Below are 20,948 nucleotides of genomic sequence, written 5' to 3'. Positions count from 1 at the left end.
TAACTATCATCACCAGTAGATTGACCAGAGGAGGATGGGTCACCCCTTGTGAGCCTTGGTTCCTCCCAAGGTTTCTTCCTCAGCTGGGGGAGTTTTTATATATATATATAAGTATATATAATGATGATAAGTTTCACTTTTTGAATATAATTACTGAAATAACTTTTTATCCTATTCTAACTTCATGACCAGCATCTGTATTATATTTTATTTTATCTATTTATTTATTTATTTGGGTGAGCCATAAGGTTTCCTGAGCTTTTACTGTCTTAATTTTATCATTGGTGTGCACTATGTAGGGAGAATGGCGATACATTCGGATGTGTCTTGAGCGCCACGCCTCTCTGACAAAAATGAACAGGACACCGTTTACAAACGTGATGCAGATAAATGGGTCAGAGTTATATTGCTTTAATTTTAACATCTAAACGAAGACTACAAGTGTTGAGAGAAATTATGAAACTATTTCAATTTCTCATTTTTGGAGGTGTGTGTTTTGAGTAGGTTCACAGTAGGGCATCTACTCTGTGCTGTGCTAATAACAATTTTACACAAGTTCTTTTTGTTGTAAATTAATAAGAACCTGGATTGATGTTTCACAGGTTTTTCATTTGGAAGTGTTTTTGCAAAAGAAAAGTACTGTCACATACTGTTTCCGTGTCCTAAAACTCTCCAAATTAAAACAATGCTTTAGACCAGTTTGAGTGCGCCGAGTCCACTGATCATTCACAGCGGCCGGTGTGATGTAAAATTCACGAGTTCCGTTCTGGCTATTCAGACAGTCGTGTTGTCACATATTGGGTTTCAATACCACAAATGAAAGTGGCCCAAATCTGATTTAAAGTCAGATTCAGTGTGATATTTGGTGTTGACACAGCGAAACCAATGACATATCTGATTGGATTTGGGCCACTTACCTGCTGTGTGAAGTAATTGTAACCCTGGTGGCTTGGCAATATCCAGCTGTACTAAACCCATTTTAAAAATTGCCACTCGCATGTGGGGACCAGCTTTATGCAGCATAAACAAGTTAAGGCACTATAAAGTATTTTTATCATCTCATGTGAGTTGCATTTTTTAAAGGAAGTGTAAAAGGTAATAAGTAGTTGCTGAAAAGAAAAAAGTTTCTTCCAAACAAATGGATTATTTTGAAAGACCTGTACATATATTTCTTTTGTGTGGGGTGAAAGCAAAGTTTCATTGTTTTGACTGGACAGGTGAAAAGTGACCTTGAGAGGTAATTCAAAGACCAGGGCCTTTTCCGCTCGGAGACGCTTCCTCAGTGATTGGGCAAAGGGGTATTCACTGGAGTACACTAACAGGTGCACTGAAAAGGCTAAGCCTGGATTAAATCAATACCTTCACCTCTTTTGTCCTTATTGCACACAGGAAACCAAAAGATTTTCATTAGATGGCCTGGTCAAACTTTTAATATCTAACCCCTATCCTCTGGAGCAGGATGCCCTCCTTCTGACTCCCCCACACATAGACTCCTAGATGGGTGTTTTCTTTCTTCAATAAGCCATTATAGTAGGGGAGCTTTTCATTCAGTGATTTTGTGCCTGTAATTTAGGAAGGGAATGATTTCCCTGAACACACACATTACAGTTAAATAAGAACATCTGCATTAAGCTTCTTATGGGATTAACACATTTTGACATACATCCTTTGGAGCAGAAATCATTAAACAAAAACTTCCTAAACAAGGACATCCTGAGCCCAGCAGGAGATTTTCCTGCTCACTTGCACCATAATGCCACAAACTGATGTAAGTGAGAACATAACATACTCAGTCAAAAGAACATAAGCTTATGTTAAGAAAACATTCTGCAGGGGGTGTTAACACATTCTTGATTATCAACAGAATAACAAAATTGGAATAAACAAACCTTTGTGACACCTACTGGCAGAAAAGTATCCCAGGCTTGAAATTGCTATTCACAGCAAGGCTGCCTGCAATTTCCCACAGATAGGATATTTGCATTTTGGGTTCATTCCTATGAAGGTAAGTTGCTGATTTTGCTCCTAAATTATAAAAGTACAGCTCTATGAAAAGTATTAATAGGAGGGCTGTGGAAATGAATCTTGTCCAAAAACATATGTAACTTAAGAACACCTATCAGCGAAAATCAATATTGCATGGGCCAAACGTCCAGACTATTATCAATTATCCACCAAAGGTGAAAAAGCCAGCATCTGCAATTGTATGAGGTGTATAATTGCCTACAGATTTACTGTGGAAAATGAATGGTACCATACCGTGGGAAAAGAGCAGAGAGGGAGACTAGCGTCAAGATATCTGTTTCTGGAAAATTTCAGTAAGACTGTGCTAGGCCTCATCAAATACCTAAGTTTATATTTAAAAACAAACAAATACATTCTAATATTTAATAAACATTTTTTTGTTAAAATTTTTAAAGATTAGATTTTTTTTGTTTGTTTTTACGTTTGTATGTTAATGGTTTAAGAAAAAAAAAGTCCCAAAATGACTCCTATGGATTTATTAATTTATTAAAATGTATTAAAATGCTAAGTTAAATGAAATATTCTTCAATGATATTAATTCGTGGCTTTAAGTGCCAGTAGCTACTAGTTAAATTTAGACATGTCGCGATTATTATATAATTGCATGATCATGATAATTTATTTATTTATTATCTGAGCACAGGCATATATTTTATATCAATAGCAACAAACTGAATATGAATTAAATTTATTTCTAAGCACATGGTGAGACAAATGAGTAAGGAGATTTAGGCTGTGCATATCTCCTGGGACACACTTTGTCAGAGTATATAAAAGTACGCTATGTGGCACATTTGCGACAAAGTCAGAAAAGTCGGATTTGCTATTTAACAGTGGCTGTAAAAGGTGCCAATAAAACAAACCTTGCAAATCATCTGTGGATCCAAAGATGCGCTTTTATTCTAAGCACACTGAACTTGGGAAGACAACTGCATCAACAGGTTCTTCCTGGCAGCTGGTTATTCCGAAAGCTCTCGTGGGAGTATCTTGGGCTACGTTCACACAACAGGTAAAAGTATACCAAATCTGATTTCGTGACCAAATCAGATTTTTTTTTTCCTCTGTTCACACGGTCTATATAATAGGACCTATATCTGACATCAGTCTGTACAGATCACGCTCCTAAACTGATCCACACGCACAAAGAACGATGCTTCAGGTGCTGACCAGAAGGAAATGTTCGTCTGTTATGTACAAAGCACTTTCGTTTTTTAAATTAAGGTATGGGACCGGATTGGTGTTTTGCTGAAGCGCTATATAAAAAAAAACAAAAAAAAAACTCCCCTTTCTTTATTCCAAATGAGTTAATTAATTAAAGACTCTAAAACATGAACTGATTTTTCTTTTACTCTAAGCGCAAATTTCCCAGGTCTCCCACAAACACAAGTCTCAAAAGAGAAGACAAGCACAGACATAATGAGTTTAATATTTCCAGGAGCCACCTTTATACAGCTTCATACCGACATGAACAATATCAAACTGATATAAAACTACTAAAAATTACATTGTCTTTAATAAAAAAAAAACAGCTTTTTATACAAATTTCCACATGTTTTCTCATAAATGAGAGATGGGAACCTGGTTTCAGGAGTGTCACACCTTTTTCGTTTCCCATTAGTTTTTACAAAACGGAAATCCATTGTCCTGGCCATTTTCACCTCCTAAATACCTCAAATTAAAAAAAAAAAAACCATAATGTAAAATTATTTAAGTAAAATAATGCTTTGGACCACAGTCCAGAGATTATTCTCAGCAGCTGGAATGACGTAAAAGTCACTTGAATTCCCACCTGGCCTTTCAGACAGTCGAATTTTCACAGATAGACATGGATTATAGGAAAGTGGTCCAACTCTGATATGAAATGTCAGATTCAATGTGATTTGTGCTCTTCACGCAGCCACGCTAAGGACACATCCGTGTCACGCATGACTAGGCCTCTTTACCTGCTGTTTGAACGTAGTCTTAGTATTCCTTGCCCAGAATATGCCAAGCCAGAAAATAACAGATATTTTTTATTTATTTATTTATTTATTTATTTATTTATTTATTGCTTATTTTGAGAATTTGCAAATATTGTTTTCAAACATACAATTTTAATTTTAAGACAGAACATGGCTTCTATTGAATATATATATATATATATATATTTCAAACTCCAAACTGCACTTTTATATTACAAATTATATATATATATATTTGTGTGTATATATATATATATAATTTGTAATATAAAAGTGCAGTTTGGAGGTGCTAACGAAGGGATAGAATGCTTAATTGCTTGGTACCTTTATTAATCTATTAAGATTCCTTCCTAGTAACTTAGGTCATACAAATGGTATGGTCTGAGGCTGCTTTGTGAAGTCACCAGAAAGGCCTTATCTGCCTCCAAGCGCTAAATAGATTGTACTTGCTTGTCAATAATTATCCTGCAAGATGAAACTATTTTACACATTTGCAATCTGCAGTCAGTTTGCGTCTGCTTAAAGACTCATTTTAAATTTAAACACTTAAATTTCGACTGGGATTAAAAATAAAATACTATAGAAACAGATGTCTCTGCAGTGCTTCCTTTTTAGGTAAATGGAATATCATATCTGTGGTCTTTGGTTCTGAAACCTGTCCTGAACAAGTTTTGACAAGTTTTGTCTTCTGTGATGGTTGTATGATAGGGAATATTTTAAATCTTTTGTTTAATGAATTGGTCGTTGATGTTATGATACTTAATGGATGTGACTTTTTTCATGTTTGTTTGGGGGGGGGGGGGGATTCTACAGTACTGCCATATCCACCTAAAGCTGGCTTTATATCCAGCCTGTTTATTTCTCTGCTTCTCCAAGACTCTGCAGTTTGCTGTTTGAAGTTCAGGCTTGAGGTATTTGACTGGCTTTATTTTGTAAGCTTGCCCAGAGCTCCCTGGCTTTTGCTCTGTGCCGTGGTCCAGTGTCAATCTCTGCTTTTTTTGTTCCAGCCTCTTAAATATAATCATCAGAGGCTGCGAGAATGGAAAGCATGTTTTGTGTTCATTATTGTGTAGTCACAGATAAGTGCTGTTGCTTGGACTGCAAATGCAAAATTAAGTTTAAATATAAGAACTGGCAAAATCTTTTCAGATATTTAATTTTGAGCTGTTTTACAAAAACTATTTTAGAATACATATAAATGACAATGGTTATCTTATTGAAAACAAAACTAGTGAATCGGGTTTGAATAGACTTAAATGTGAGCAGTTACATTTTCATAACTTAGACACGTCAGTTTTGTTGAAACAGAAAGCTAATCTTCATTTAATCAGTCGCTACTTCTCTTAAAACAGACTGGCTTTATTTCAGAGAAAATAATACTTAATGTTTGATAACCTTGATACACTACAAACTTTTCTAAGACAGGAAAAGAATATGCAAACTGCAGCTCAATAATGTGAGGAGCAGTGTAGCTAAAAATGGCATCAGATTGCAGATAAAAGCACAATTGTAAATTAAGTGAAAATGACCATATTTTTCTTTTGTCTTATCAAGATGGCAAAACATGTTCCAGAAATATTCTGAATTCATTACATTCTGTATTGGAAAACAGGAATGTCTCCAGATATAAGCATGCACAATACTGACATTCAATAGTTTGTTTTTATTTATTTATTTTAAAGCTCATTGGAAGTTGACACTTTGTAGATATTACTTTAAGATGTACTCAAGTACCCAGTCTTTAAGTAGTATTTGTAAAGAGTGCCCTCTGTGAGAAAATGTTCATCTATCTGGAGGTGAAACTGTGACCCAGTTTAAATGAACATCTAAGCAGCAACTATTTCAGAACAAAATGACTTTTTGTATTACTCTAACTTTGGCTTGCAGAAGCGCTGAGGATTGTTCACTGAAAATATTTAACAAGTCCCTTTGGTATAAGGGTTGCAGATGAGCAAACTTGTGTTGCCTCTGAACAAACAAAAATAATGATAGCTCTGAAGTTGCTGCAGCGATGTTTGTAAATTTTAATGTGGAGTAATTCAGCTTCAGATGTTGGAGCTATTACTTGGAGCATGGTAACATCTTGTTGGTTGCATAAAGATGAAGAAAAAAAAAATAGACCCCAGCTTTTGCTCTCTGCTGTTTATGGTTGAGTTTCATAGTGAGCTTAAACTGTTTGCAATTTTAAATTTGGTTTGAGCTGTTTTAGAGACTTTAGAGAATATTACTTCTATTTCTGTTTTTCAAGAGCATGCTGTTTGCTGATGTATGATGCAACACATGCACACACTCATTGGATCCTAATGTAGTTTGATGAAAATGTTTTTGTGGCTATTTGTGTTCTGTGGAATTGTCAGCACAAAGTATAAGCATGGAGGCTTTGACATAACACCAATTTCTGAACATATTACCTTTCTTAACATGTTACATGTGTTTTTTTTATACCACTGATTATCATCCAGCTCTTTTTGTTTACATGAATAGTAGTTTAAATAGTTAATGGTTAATGTTAAGGGTTTTTCACCATGATTTGAATGTTCTTTTAAAATCTGACAAAGGGAAGAGTTTACTGTATAAAGGCTGTATGCCACATTTAAGGGGGGGGGGGGAAGATTCCAAGACAATTTTATTAAACTTTCATGACATGCTTCTGTTTGATATGTTTATGTAGATACATAAAAATGACTGGTTTTCATCTGCTGCTGCTCAATTGTTTGAAATGTGTCTTGGCACACTTCAGCCTTCAAATCTTGTCAGCAAATAGCTTTACAGTCTCTGTTGGAATTATTTGTATGAGAATTTTAAGCCTTAATTTTCAACTTAATCATTGCCCCCCCACCCCCCCAAATCCTTAAATGGTTTAATTTTTCATTTAGAAAACCTGCATGTTTTTGGATTGAGGGGTTCGTAGAGGTTGTTGAGAATAAGTGTATATGCATGTGATAAAAGTAGGATTTATTTGAAGGTAGAGAGAGAAAAGAAAAAAGCAGGTGATTCTCCATTTCCTCTAGACAGCTAGCTCACATGCCCTCCTCCTGTAGCAATTGTAAATGTTGTTGTGATCTGACTCTGCTGGCCACTGTGAGGGGAACACAATTAGTTTCCATCCATCCCATATTTGGACAGGAAATGCCATGTGTTTTGGACCCATGCGGGAAGCGTTTTATCTTGTATTTTTGAAGCGAGACTGTTAAGACCATGATGTGTTTGAGACACGCTACTCTCCATCAGCCGTAGGCAGGGGCAGATACTCAATGGCTCCTAAACCATATTAAGCCAATCAGCAGCCTGAGAAACATGTCAGTGCTGAAAAAAAGGTAACTTATTTTAGCATGTCTTAAAGAAACATTTAATTTCTCTCCCTCAAAACATCATTGATGATATACATAATCACATTAGATATTTTTAAATAACATTAATAAATAATTTATTTACATGAGCTGTTTGTGAAGGACACCATGTTAGTTATATAAAAAATAATAATTAAGCAGTAGCTTGGATGCAGGCAATTTCTTAATGTAAGATATTCAGTGCCAAGCAGATACACTGGACTGAGTTTACTTGTGTGCACTGTGTAACGGTATTATTTAGGAAAATCTAAGTATCGGATCGGGAGTCTGCATGGGTAGATAATCAGTATTAACTTGGATATGAACATCAGTAATGTAGATATGTTATATTTTGCTGAGTCCCTCGCTTTTATTTCACAATAACTGCTTTGCTAAAAAGAACCAGGTCCTGGAAAGGCAGAGTCAAGGACAGTCTGAGATTGGCCACATGTGGTGTTTTTCTCCTCTACTTTGCTGCCTCTGTCTCTTTATCTCGTTGTCCTCCCTGTCTTCAGAGAAGAGAGGAAATGGATGAAATCGTGTTCTTGCTAGGCCAGGGGAGTCAGCATTTCCCTTCCTGAGCAGGTGTGTTATTTTGCAGTTTCTAATTATAACCTTTAATCAGGGGCTGCCTTTGATTGGGTTTAACTGTGATAACTAGATGAGAGGAGAGGGGGGAAAAAAGGGCAAGCAATCAGAACATTCTCAATTGGAGAGGAAAAATGCCTTTTTTGTTATCTCTGTGGGAGAAGAAAACGACTTTCCTTTTTTTTCCCCCCTCTTTCTTTCTAAAGTGACTTAAATGAATTTGAATCACACTACGTGAGTGTCCTCACAAGGTGAAGAGGGGAGCTGAGCAGTGGCAAGGAGGCCAGTTCACTTTGAGCCTGCCACAGATTGCCTTTGTTCCGTTTTACAAAAGTGGGTGAGAATATTTGGCAGGCTGCTTTGTTTGATGGACGCCCAGATGGCGTCCCGCAGGGAAGGGAGCCTGTTGCTTCTCTTTGCTTCGACACTCTGCTCTTTCTTTGGTGCCAATCACCTTCCTCATTACTTTGCTGAATGATCAAGGAAGGGCTTTGAGGACAACATTATCATAAGTTTGATATGGAAAAAACATGCATCAAAACTTGGCAGTTGAAATTAAGACCTTGTTTATGTTATATCTTTAGGTCACTTCAGCATCTATAAGCTTTTCCTTGGAAAATGCCAAGCGAGTCTTTATCATAACTTGGAAATGTTGCTGAGTTATTGAAGGCTCAGTGCTTAAACACAGGACCTTGTGAGAAATTACAGCACGGAGGGTTTTGCAAGTGTGATTAAGGTGGATCTTAGTACTTTGTTGGCTCTCACGGTTTCCAGTCCCTAGCAAATTTTAATATCACCTTCCCATCAACAGCTAGAGTTTGGTTATACAAGCATTTCAGAGTGATCTTAGATAAGCTATAACATGCATTTATTAGGAATAAATAAATGATCACAAACGTATGGTGATAAACAATTCTGTTTTGTGTTTAAATGGCAGCAATGAATTGCCCTGTGAACATCATGTGAATGTAGGCCCCTGAATAATACCCCAAACAAGTAGAACATGTAGTTAGACTTTAAAACAAAACATTCACACACCCTCCACACAGGAGAAATGGAACCAAATGGAAACAACGAGCAGTTTATATTTTAGCCAATGCCAATCACCCATTACAGAATCAGGCATTCAGCTAGAGTGGCCACACAAACGTATTTTCACCATGCCCCTGAGCATTAGATAAAGATTTATTTAGTCTCCGAACATTGAACAGTGGAGTATTGGGATTGCAGTTTCTGGAGCTATGACCCTCCATCCACTACCTTTGTTGTTCACGAACAAGTCGTCCAGCATTAGCACCTGACCTTACTAATGTCAGGTGTGTATTCTTACAGCAGGCTTTCAACACCTAGTTTAAACTCCCAGAAAGCAGAGGTGGTAAGTGTGAGCAACGACCTACACTTCTACTGCCCATACTACAGTTTGTTTCTGAAAGTATAACTCATGTAGGCTGTATGTATGTGTGCACGTATGCAATCTAGGAGCCTGACTTGAGTTTTATTATTGTGTTGTGGTTAATTCAATGACGCTTTTGGAAGTTTGCATTTTTCCACACTGTCTTACTGTATTGACATTTGTCCATATGGTAGCTTACTTTTGAATAACAGTTTAAAGCACTGAACTGCTTTAAAACGCAGCACTAAATTTTTAGTGCTGCATTTAAAGACACACAACTGAGCAGTTGTTGCCAAACTCTTCTAGAAGAGCATTTAAAAGTCTGAGTCACTTGTTGTCAATTTGTTTAGCATCTTTTTAAAGCTCATCTTTTCCAGCTGCTCCATCTGAGCAGCACGTGGAACTCCAATCAGGAGTCACTTGTTCTGTCAATAAAATATTTGCAAATGGGATTGCGCTGCCAAAGCACATTGTCAGAAAGCAGGCAGATGCCAAGTGCTGCAGATATTGCTCCACAAACTCAGAGGACAAACATCTGATGTGGTGTCAACGTTTCTCGCCGGCTTTTTCAAATTAGCATCCACAGGAAGTTGTGCCGGCACCAAAAGTCCCTGTTGGAATTCATGGCTCAAATTGATAGCAAATACAAACTGTTGTTTACAATCTCCCAAACACTCTTAGCCTTATGCTCAGTGTAGTTTTCTCAGTTTGGATTTTCTCACTTTGTTTTGTTCACTTGCTTTTCAGCAAATTGTAATTCAGAGTCTTGACACTGAGCAGGAAAGGCTTACTTTTTCATGCAAACATCTGGAAATTCAGTGTATACAGCATTGTTGTAGGGGCAGCCATGGTTAGGAAAGAGGGCTTAGGACTGAAAGATTCGTTGGTTCGATTGCCAAGACCTGCAGGAAAATTGAGGTGGTAGAAGTGAGGGAACAGCACTGTTCTCCTCCCTCAATCTTAGGGAGCCCTTGAGCAAGACACTGAACGGGTGCCAGGAATGGCTGTTTGCCTCTTTGGGTGTGTTCACTGCCACAGATGGGTTAAATGCAAAAGACACATTTGGTTGTACAATGACAAATAATTACACATTTACATTTTTGTTTTTCACTGCTGTCATATCTGTAATATTTAAAGCAGCAATCTGTCATATTTTACTGTACTTTTGTCATAAAATGTCCAGGGTGCATGGCCATGGATTAAGGAAACAGGCTAAAACTAGTATCTCCTTGAGCACTATACTCTTTGAGAAGTGCCCAATCCGGAGCAGAGCTCTAGTGTAATTTCAGCCTCAGATTCTACTCTCTGTCCAGTCATAGCACAGTACAAACCCACGATTTTGCCAGGTCTACAGTGTTTTGCAGCCGTTAAATAACCAAGTAAACAGATTTAATGTTATATTTTATCAGACCCAAAAAGCCTGATTGCCCTTCTAAAAATCTCCGTGACCAGATAGTAAAATGAGAGGAAAGATTGGCCTTATGTTGGACAGACAGATGTAGTTTAGAAGCAGCAATACCATAGAACAGAGCTAGAGCTGGCTAATTTTCTTCTGAATAGGTAACGGCAAATCATTTCTTAAAACATATACCGGTATATAGAAGTACAGGTTCCTATGTATAGATTAAAATGCGTAAACACCATAGGATGTGTTAAAATGGGAAATGAGTGTTTCAAAATGTGTTTCTATAAAACGTAGCTTAGCGTTGCATAGCTGTTTATGGTGAAAATTGTAATTCTCCAGCGTCTTATTGAATAGTAGACTCTTAAATGGACCCATTTAAGGTGGAACAAAATGCTTGAATATAAAAATTGTGAACAAGAAGCAAGGATTGCCCTCCTAAAATTACATATATTGTTGAAGTGAAAACAACCCCAACCTTGTCTAGTTCCAAGGTGGCTTAGACAGTACCTTCTTGTAAATGCAGGGGAAACGGCAGTGATTTTTTTTAAATAACCCCCCCCCCCCCCCCCCCCCCAGATAAAGTGGAATATGTCTTTGCAAATGATGAACTATGTCTATTTCTAACCCAGAAATGGAGCAAGTCTAAAAAGCACAAGAAAATGCCCAGAAAACTGAACAATGAAGACTGTTTCCTATTGTTAAAATTGTTTTTTTTGTTTTTTTTATACTCTTTCATGTGTTTTTGGTTAGTGTTCTTAACTTCTGCTATCCATTCAAATTATAAAGTCTAGATCCATCTAATATCATTTTATTGATTTCATGGAAATAAAGATTTGAAATTTCTTCATTATGGCAGTAGTAAACATTTCTCACAATGTACAGGGTAGCTGCTGGAGTCCAGTGACTTTTTATAATATGAATGAAATATACAGTTTGGACTTTTCATCTGCTGTCTCTCAAGACTCTGACAAACTAGAAATGGAGACATAGATTTGTAATGTGAAATTTGAAAGTAAAAATCTCTATGTATCAAATACGTTTATTTTATTTTTATATCCTGATATCAGGTTAACCTATGCTTCTGTTTTATACTCGGTTCCCTTATTTTATGATATTGATTGTCAAGCCTACGTCTTCCCTGCTGGGAGTTGATCAGAAACCTTTAATCTCTGTATCAGTTTCCCTAAAGCTTCAAACCCAAATCTTCAAAGTCATGCTGACCATTTTATATATTGACCTTTCTCACAGGGCAGTGAAATGCATTTTGTTGTGCTGCATTCCCTAGTTGTTGGGTCTCAAAGGACTGTAAATAAATAAAAACACAAGTGAAAATGTGTGAAGCTGCCTGCAGGCCACGATAATTAGCTAGTGGTCCTAGCGCTGCCATCAACAGCCCTCACCATGGTAACATCTAAGGGGTTTAACAAATCTAAGCTTTCACATGCTGTGACTAACTTGCTGATCGGTGTATTTCCAGAACTCAAGGTGGACTTGTTCATCCTGACAGCAAGGAAAATGATGTACTGCAGTGAGGAGATTTTTGCCATGTTTGTATGGTGTGTACCTGTATTAGGAAAGAGGCTGTGTGAAGCATAATATTCTCTCAGTATCCTCCATCCATTAGCAAAGAATATCAGTTCAAATCAAAGGGGGCCCCCACCCCCCAATCTCTCCCTGTGTGTTTTTTCCAAAGTGTTAGTGCTTTAGATTGCAATACAGTGCAGAGTGGGTGCCAAATGAGACAAATACTTTGTGCCTGGCTGAGAAATGAATGTCAACCACACCTGATGTTTCCATCCAGCCCGAGTGTTTTAGCCTAAAAGTAAGCTTGCAGCTTGTGAGCATGCTCCTATCAAAATAAATGGAATAAAATAAATTAAACATAAATAAAATAATACCTTTGTGAAACTATTTCTAAATAGGAGAAACAAACCATTAGTTCAAAAGTCATTTGGAACTAATGATTAAAGTATTGTCAACAGTACCATACTCATACATGTATCTCGCTCCTTTGCCCTGGTATGACAAAGGGGTGGGTTTCCCTATTAAGAGGACACAGAAGCAATGTCATGATTATACTCTGTATAGATTGTGAACACATGCTCATCCAACATCTTAAGTCACTGGTCATTCTACCAGAACTATGCTTTTAGGGGTGTTTTTGTTTCTTCTTGCTGTTTGGTCCACTCCCTGTACAATCCCAATTAAATATTCTCAGACTTTACCTAAATAAATAAACTATTACTATAATCCAAATGCAACTGATGTACACGCAGCCAATATAAATTAATGTTGTCCTAAACCATTAATGTAATTCAAGTTTATATTGTTACCAAGGCAAAATGGAAAAAAGTATGAGGATTGACTGTTTCCAAGTAAAGTCAATCTGCCTAAGGATGGGTCATTAAGAAGCTGCCATTTCGAATTGATGCAAGTGTATATTGCCAAGTTATCTAGGGACGTAGTTTGAGAAAGTAAATGCTTCCAAACATAACATAAGAGGTAATAATACATCTTTCTTGCTAAGGCCTACACAGGTCAGATCAATACAATGTTCTCTGCTATATGATTTCTTTCATGTGCTGCCAGAAGGTCGCTAAATGTCGTCTAATTTGCTTCTGAATTCTTAAAACAAACTAGAAAATGCCTCGGGTTTGTTTTCGCCAGAGTTCTCTTTCTCTTTCTCACAGATGAAGTCATAATTAACATCCTAAGAAGGAAGTATTCAGTAAGTGTTATTTTTATTCTTTTTGGGTGTTCTTGAAGATTCAGTGACTATCTTGCTATAAGTGCTTGCAGTAGTGCCTATGCATTCATCATGCATTTATAACACCATACAATTTCAGGGAAAAAAAAGGAACAGCCGAGGTACATTGCAGGTCACTAAAGGTACAGTGTAAATGTACCTTCTTAAAGGTACAACAGTGGTGTTAAAGTCCAATTGTGTTTCTTAAATGTACATTACATTGTCGTCTTCAGATGGAGAGGTGAATATTTGTAATATTTCATTATAGAAATGTGTAGGTAGTTAATAGATAAAGGCGGCAGATCCAGTGGTTTGTGGACACGGAATTATAGTAAACTGAGATGCTGGTGCTGCCGTCCCGCTGTTTCATGCAATCACTCAGGTTTGTTGATGATGGAGCAGAGATGCCAGTGTTTCAGGATGCTCCCGTGTCTGTGTCCTTCTGGTTCTCTCCTTTTAGTTAAAGCTGTTATAGTCAGATCTGCCGAAGTCATTAGCACCACACTGGAAATGTTTGCATTTTCTGCTTTACATTCACTCAAACAGATTATTACATACAGCCACCACCACTTGCCTTGGAGCTGCCCACCCTACACTGAAGATTTCATGGACTCCTAACTATTATTACCAATAGGTTGATCAGAGGAGGATATGTCCTCCCCCACCCCTTGTGAGCCTTGCAAATGAGCACTGTTGTGAGAGGTAGTTTCTTTCAACTCCATCATATAGCTAAACCTAAGAGAATACTGTCTTCTAAAGACCTGGAAACTGTTATTCATGCTTTTATCTCTTCCTATATTGAATATTGTAATTCTCTGTACCTGGGGATATCTCATTCAAGGCTGTTAACGATTGCAACTAATCCAAAATGCAGCTGCAAGGCTTTTGAGCGGTACTAAGAAAAAGGAGATAATTACTCCTGTGTTGACGTCGTTGCTCTGGCTACCAGTGAAATACAGAGTTGGATTTATAGTGTTACTGTTTGTCTTTAAAGTTCTCCATGGCCTGGCTCCGAAATATGTTTCTGATCTTCTTTGTCTTCGATCTACCTCACGTGCCCTATGCTCCTCCTAACCAATTGGTTTTAGACACCCCTCGTTCTGGGCTGAGGTTCAAAGGAGATCGGGCATTTGCTGTAGCCGCTCCAAGACTTTAGTCTGTCTCCCACTCTTCATAAAGCAATCCCCTACAATAGTGACTTTTAAGTCCAATTTGAAAACTTATTTATTTTCTCTTGTGTTTGGGTCTTTTTAAATTATTTCAGCCATTTGTTCTGCCTTGGTTTATGTTGTCTTGCCATCAGTATTTCCTCCACAACATTTTATTGTTAGATTCTTTTACTTGTTTTATTTCTTTTATATGTTTTATAATTTTATCTGGTTTGCTTGTTAGTTGATTTTTATTGTGCAGCACTTTGGCCGACATTCACTGTCTTTTAAATGTGCTATATAAATGAATATGACTTGGTTATTCTTCCTCAGCTCTAAGGGAGTTTTTCCTTGCCACTGTTGCCCTTGGCTTGCTCACCTGGGTTTTTTTACATTCTTTACACTTTTAAATTTCATGTCAAAACTTTGTCTTTCTGGAATTCTGTGAAGCTGCTTTGTGACATCAGTTGTAAAATACAAATAAATTTGATTTGTACAATTAAAGAACAAAAATTCTTGAGATGAAATGTGGCATATTAAATCAACGCAATTTAGAAATCCACAATTATAATAGAATGAGGTACAATTATGTTCCCTAGATAAAGGTACAAATATGTACCCTTGAGGGTACCATCACAGTGACAGCATAAGGTACTTCCACAGTGACAGTGTCTTTTCTGACAGTGTACAGCAAAATCAGTTACAAAAAAAAAAGCATCAACTTAAACGCTTGCTGGGCTACCTAGTGGCGGGTTGTGCAAGCTCGCTCGCTCACTCGTAACTCGGATCTCAGCTTGCATCTTAAAGCAAAAAAAAAATAGACAGAGCGACGTCTCATCTCAGAAAATTCGTAAGTTGTCTTCCTCTTTTTTTTAACTTTTTTTCTTAAGGATAAACAGCTAGCCATATACAGAACAAAATGCAGTGAAAAAAAATATAAAAAAAATTATATATATATATATATATATATATATATATATATATATATATATATATATATATATGTGTATATATATATATATATATATATATATATATATATATGAACAAAGTTTTAACATGATTAACTGTGATTAGTCCTCCAGCATCCAAGTCAGCATTTGTCTGATTCTGTAACAGCTGCAGTCCTGAAGGTGGAAGAGAAGAACAAGAAGCAAACATTGTAGCTGCTTATTCTCCAGCTTGCATATTGTCATCTTAAATGATGCAGTAGTTTTGTCCTGGCACCTGTAACTGCTTTATTGTTTAAGGTGTTTAATTAAATCTTCAATGTTGCCGTTGTTAATGTGATTGTGCGAATATAGTGGCAGCATTTAAGGTGGAACTGAAATTTTGAAGAACTCAACTTGGCACTAGTAAATAACTGTCTTTTTTTTTGTGCTGTGAAATAGTAAGCAACTTTTAGACTGTCCTGATGTGTTTGGCGAAGTTTAAATGAGCACTACACAGTGTAAAAACATCAGTACATGTTCACTTTTCAGCTTCAAAGTTTAGTTCATGACACTGGCACTGCACGACTTTTAATGCCATGGAAAGCAGCTGCGCAGTGCACGCCACCTCTAAATATATTCCCGCAGCTATGTTTGTAGACTATTAACAATCCAACAGAATGGTCACAGGTTTACCTCACTGCTGTTCCCGCAGCTCAGCCTCATGGTGGGATGGATTTTTTTTCTTTTTCTTTCCTCCCCCTTTTTCCTGAAGGATAGTTACTCTTCATCTTCTGATTATACACAGACTCTCCCTAACTTAAAGGGTGCCTTCAGTTTGCGGGGCCGTATGCAACATGTGTATGGGGCTCTGCCTGCACAAACACCTTCACAATTGCCAGGGTAGTTCTATGCAAATTTCCCTAGTGTGACGTGACAATAAGGGAGCCATCCAAATGGCTCGTAGAAGCATATGATTCCTGACACCCTAACTTTTTCAACAGACTCTCAGACAATGGAGGTATTTCTTTTGAGCTTGGAGTGTTTCAGGAGCAGTAGAGACCCACATTTAAATAAAGCACTAAAAAAGTGACTTTTGCATATGTCCCCTTTTAGGCTGAAAATCTAAGTCTAAAATTTCTGTAAATTAACACTAAATTCCACTGTGTTCTAATAGCATATTCCAAAAGAGATGAGATCATGTCTACAGCTGTCACATGAACTTTCAATTTAAAGTCTTATTTTTGTACAGTGGGGAAAGAAGACTGTAAAAGGACCAAGTAGCTGAATTTGTAGGTGTATTGAAGCATATGGTCATACTGGTTCATCACACAGGGGTTTCATGGCTTGTAAATGAACATGGCTTAGCTTCAAGGCTAGAATTGCTTCTGGAAATCAACACAGGTCCTTCACAACCAATTTCGTTAAGAACATGCCACAGGGAACTGGGGAAGAGTCCATTGATGCATCATTGAAGAAAGCTGGATGTTGATGTCAACTACGTCCAGAAACTTCACACACTTTTTTTACTTTTATACTGGAATTTTGAAAGAAATAAATGAAGAGGTCAGTTTAATAACAGTTAATAGGCTACAGGTGAAAACAGTGCGGCGGGGGCTTGGCAGGTACTCATAGCGTCTCTTTGTGCTTGTAGCAGGTAATGGAGAGGCAGTGCTGTGTTAAACCTTGTTTTTGGTCTGTAATGATGTGAAGAACATTTTTCTCAGTTTTTTGCCTCTGGATTTAGTCTTTCTGTGCTTCAGAGTATTTCTCAGACTTTCTCAGACAGCTCTCGGCTTGTTTTTCTCGTTTTTGCTTTTCCCATTTTATAATAAAATCCGAATTGATTACATCTGTCTCTAGCCCTTGCTTATGTCCAGTAAGCAACTGAAACTAGGCTTTCTTGACACAGATTTGTTCCCTCCCTGAAAAAAGCGGAGGAACACTGTCCCCATCCACCCGCTGTTCCCTTACAGACATAATCTACTATGTAGATTTTTTTTCTACAATGTGAAAATTCTGAATTTCAATGGGACATAGTTATGAAAGCTGTGAAACATTATGTAATTTACATATAAAAACTTTCGATTTTTAGTTATAAAAAAAATCCCTTAATTGTAGTACATTTTTGAAGGTCATTTGGCCTACCACTTCTTGCTGCTTCATGTACCATTAGTGATATGCATACCACAGTTTGAGAACCACTGGTCTAGAAAATCATACACTCTTTTGGCCTGGAGAACACCTCTACTTCCATTAACAACGTGATAGTTTGACTGCTCAGAACAGTGTGCAGTGTGCACAATTTTGGGCTCAAAAATAAATAAATAAATAATTTCAGTTTTGTGTTGTGATCTGTAACATGGCTTTTCAATCCAGTTATATGAAATATGTAATATCAATGTCCATTTTACATGGTTCAAAATATAGGGGCATAGCAATGACAGATCTCTTTTTCGGGCTTGCTTCTGTTCCACATGAGAATTGTCTGTAGCATCAGCCATACTGGTATCACTTCTACAGTACTATACCATTGGCCTAGTTGTCTAGAGACGTGGGATATGTACACTTCATATAAGGTCAGCAGTCTTGCAGGGTGAGATGCCATGGTCCTGGCGGAGGGCCACTCATCATTTCCTGTCTGTCAAGAGCTTGTGTTGGGTTTTATCAGGAAATGGGGTACTGTGACCAGGAGCTTTGTTGTTATTAGTATCTCAGAGCAACTGAGTTTATTCCATCTCTTCCCACAAGCTGAATGTGTTTTTTTCTCTTTTACCCCCTTCTCCTCTCTCCCCCTTGCAGAAATGACAGAGCAAAGGCAGCAGTGGTAATCTGGTAGGCACTAGAAGTCTTCCCTGCACTGCCTCAAGGAGGGAAGGGGGTCAGATGACGGCATGAGTTGTGCTATGGAATTCTGCCCCAGGAATTTATTCGACAAGGCTTTTGTTTGTAGTGTAATGGCTACTTTTCATCCTCTTCTTTGTTTTTGCCATGTTTCCAAGGTTGTTTTTTTCGTAAGGACATTTTGTAATTGGTCCATAAATTGTTAAACCTGCAAACAATTGAAGATGGTTTTTCCAATGTGATGTGTGCATCATAGAAATATCTTTTAACTTGTATATGATTCTGATAAAGCTTATTGTATACTTGATCCCATTAGTATTGGGCTATTGTCTCACCCATGGTTATGTTAATATATTTGACACCACCACCACACCCAACACAAATGGTAGATATGTTTAAAAGTGACAGTTGTACTGAACCTGAACTGAACTTGGGCATTTTCTCTATTAATAAATTAATAAACAGTTTATTACACTTCTCCCTTACAACCAATTTCACTGGACAATTCGAAATTAATTTATTTAATTTCTGTAAGGTCTAAGTTGTAAGGTATATTAAAACCTTTCTGCAAGTCTGTTAAAATATGTCACTTCAGTTTTGATATTGAAGTCACTAGGAAAAGGTGCAGTTTCGATATCAAAATGCATTTCACAGCTAAAGGGGCAACATGTACATAAACTCAGAACTAACTCTCTCTCTCACCAAAAAAGTGCTATGCCTTATTCTTAGATGCTTCTCACCATACATTGTCATACCCCTGGGTCAGAAATATCTCAGAACTCTCCATCATTGGGGCTTGTTCTAGGTCAGTATATCAGTACAACTGAAGCTATGGCATGCTGAAGAGACTCTGTTTCCCAAAGTGAAATGTCTTTACTAGCAGTGGGGCTGCTATGCCAGAACTCTTTTGAAAATCAGCTCACAACCCAAAGCAAACATTAGCATGGCAGATGTGTCGTTCCCCCTGTCATCATTCTGGTAGAAAGGTGCTACCATGGCATGGGGCCCTTCACTATCATCAAATGAAGCGAAGCACTTGAAAAAGTGCTGTCTGGTCTTCCTAGACAAGAATGCAGAGTTCAATCCCGCTCCCTCTCAGAAATCCAAAGCTTTAATCCTCTCACTAGCAAGGTACATTTCTCTAAAGTGTTTGAGAAGATGGCGGATTCTTCACATCCTGTCCTTGCTGGGTTAGGCTACTGCTGCTATTCTTGGAATTACTGTTCTTTAGCCATTATTTCAAAATGAGACCCTTTATGTAAATTTGTTTCATTCAGTCATATCTGGACACAATCCATTCACATGTAATGAAGATCTTTAGATATTTGTGTTAAAAACACATTTCCAGAGAAACCTAGTCTAAAATAAGTGTGTGAAATAGAGGATCACATGATTATAATACATAGGGGTGGGACGTACATTAATTCACTGGCACCAAATGTCAATTTTAGGGAAACTCAGGCAACCACTGTCCTCTCTAAAGTTAAGTCTGGGCCCACGTTGGCATTGATAACACTGAAGGCACAAAGGATGTGGATGTGATTTGCAAGAACTCTCGTTTAAGTACACAAGCAATGTAACAAACACGCATAGCCACAACATAACTGTTACTTTTGTGGCTGCTCCATTACTTAGTGCTGAAGGAGGCAGTTGTGCTTTAATAGCTGGATGATGAGATCTTAAATTTGTAAAACAAAGACCCTGCCCTAAAGTAAAAAATGCAGTTGTGTTGCTTGATGTTTGTGTCAGCTGGCTGGTCAGTAGCACAATATTTTGGTTGTTGCAACATTTTGGGCATTTTACCTCACTCTCTGGCGGTGCAGGATGCCTCCATTTCCCTGCTCTTGGTTTTCCATGCCTTGAGCATGGGTGTCTGTCAGCTGCTGTGACAGAATTGGGCAATTTGTTTTTCCTCTGTTAAAGTAGCAATCCATAATATATTTACTGTACCTGGCCACAATGTCCATGTTTTATCATCATAGATTAATAGGCTGAGTTGAAGCACTGATGTTTCTGATAGCAGAGCAGAAGCTGTTATTTTCTCTTTGAAATGTGCTCATTCTGGAGCAGAGCTCTCTTGGTGTCTTGGCTTGAGATCCCGTCCTCTATCAAATCACATTACTGTCCAGAATCACTGGGTTGCCAGGCGCACACAGCGTCTTGCAACCATGAAGTGACCAAGCAAACAGTCTATTTAGGCTCAGAATCTAGATTTCTAAAGTCTAGAATCATCACTAAGTGCCTTTCCAAAAAGCTCCATGACCAGAGTAAAACACACAATTTAGGCCGCTTAAGAAATGACATGTCACACATTGGCTAATTTGCTCCTGAACAGGTAAACAGAGATACTCAAATAATTTTCTGTAAGTCTTTAGTCATGATTTAAAGTTAAGTCTCTTATGATTGGAAAAGCATGAATAACATATCTTCTGGCCCATGACACAGCATTGCTATTCCTTATGAATTTAAAGCATGTATTGTACCAGTCATTTATCATATCGTATAAAACTTGATCAGTTGCATGATTACTTTTAAAAGTACATTCAAATGCAATGTGTAGAAACCACCAGGGTTGTTTTA

At 37.5% G+C, this 20,948-nt stretch overlaps 1 long non-coding RNA gene across 1 annotated transcript in view; it reads left to right on the top strand.

Moving 5' to 3' along the window:
• LOC136707790 (uncharacterized) overlaps positions 1-18,798 on the top strand; it is a 70,686-nt gene extending 51,888 nt beyond the window's left edge. The window contains exon 3 of the long non-coding RNA XR_010804247.1: positions 18,327-18,798. This is a non-coding gene — a long non-coding RNA (uncharacterized lncRNA). The remainder of the gene's footprint in view (positions 1-18,326) is intronic.
• The last annotated feature ends 2,150 nt before the right edge of the window (positions 18,799-20,948 follow it).

This window comes from Hoplias malabaricus, chromosome 9 (assembly GCF_029633855.1).
Source record: "Hoplias malabaricus isolate fHopMal1 chromosome 9, fHopMal1.hap1, whole genome shotgun sequence".
NCBI classification, from domain to species: domain Eukaryota; kingdom Metazoa; phylum Chordata; class Actinopteri; order Characiformes; family Erythrinidae; genus Hoplias; species Hoplias malabaricus.
Note: the sequence above shows the minus strand (reverse complement) of the source record. Positions and strands in the feature narration are given on the sequence as shown.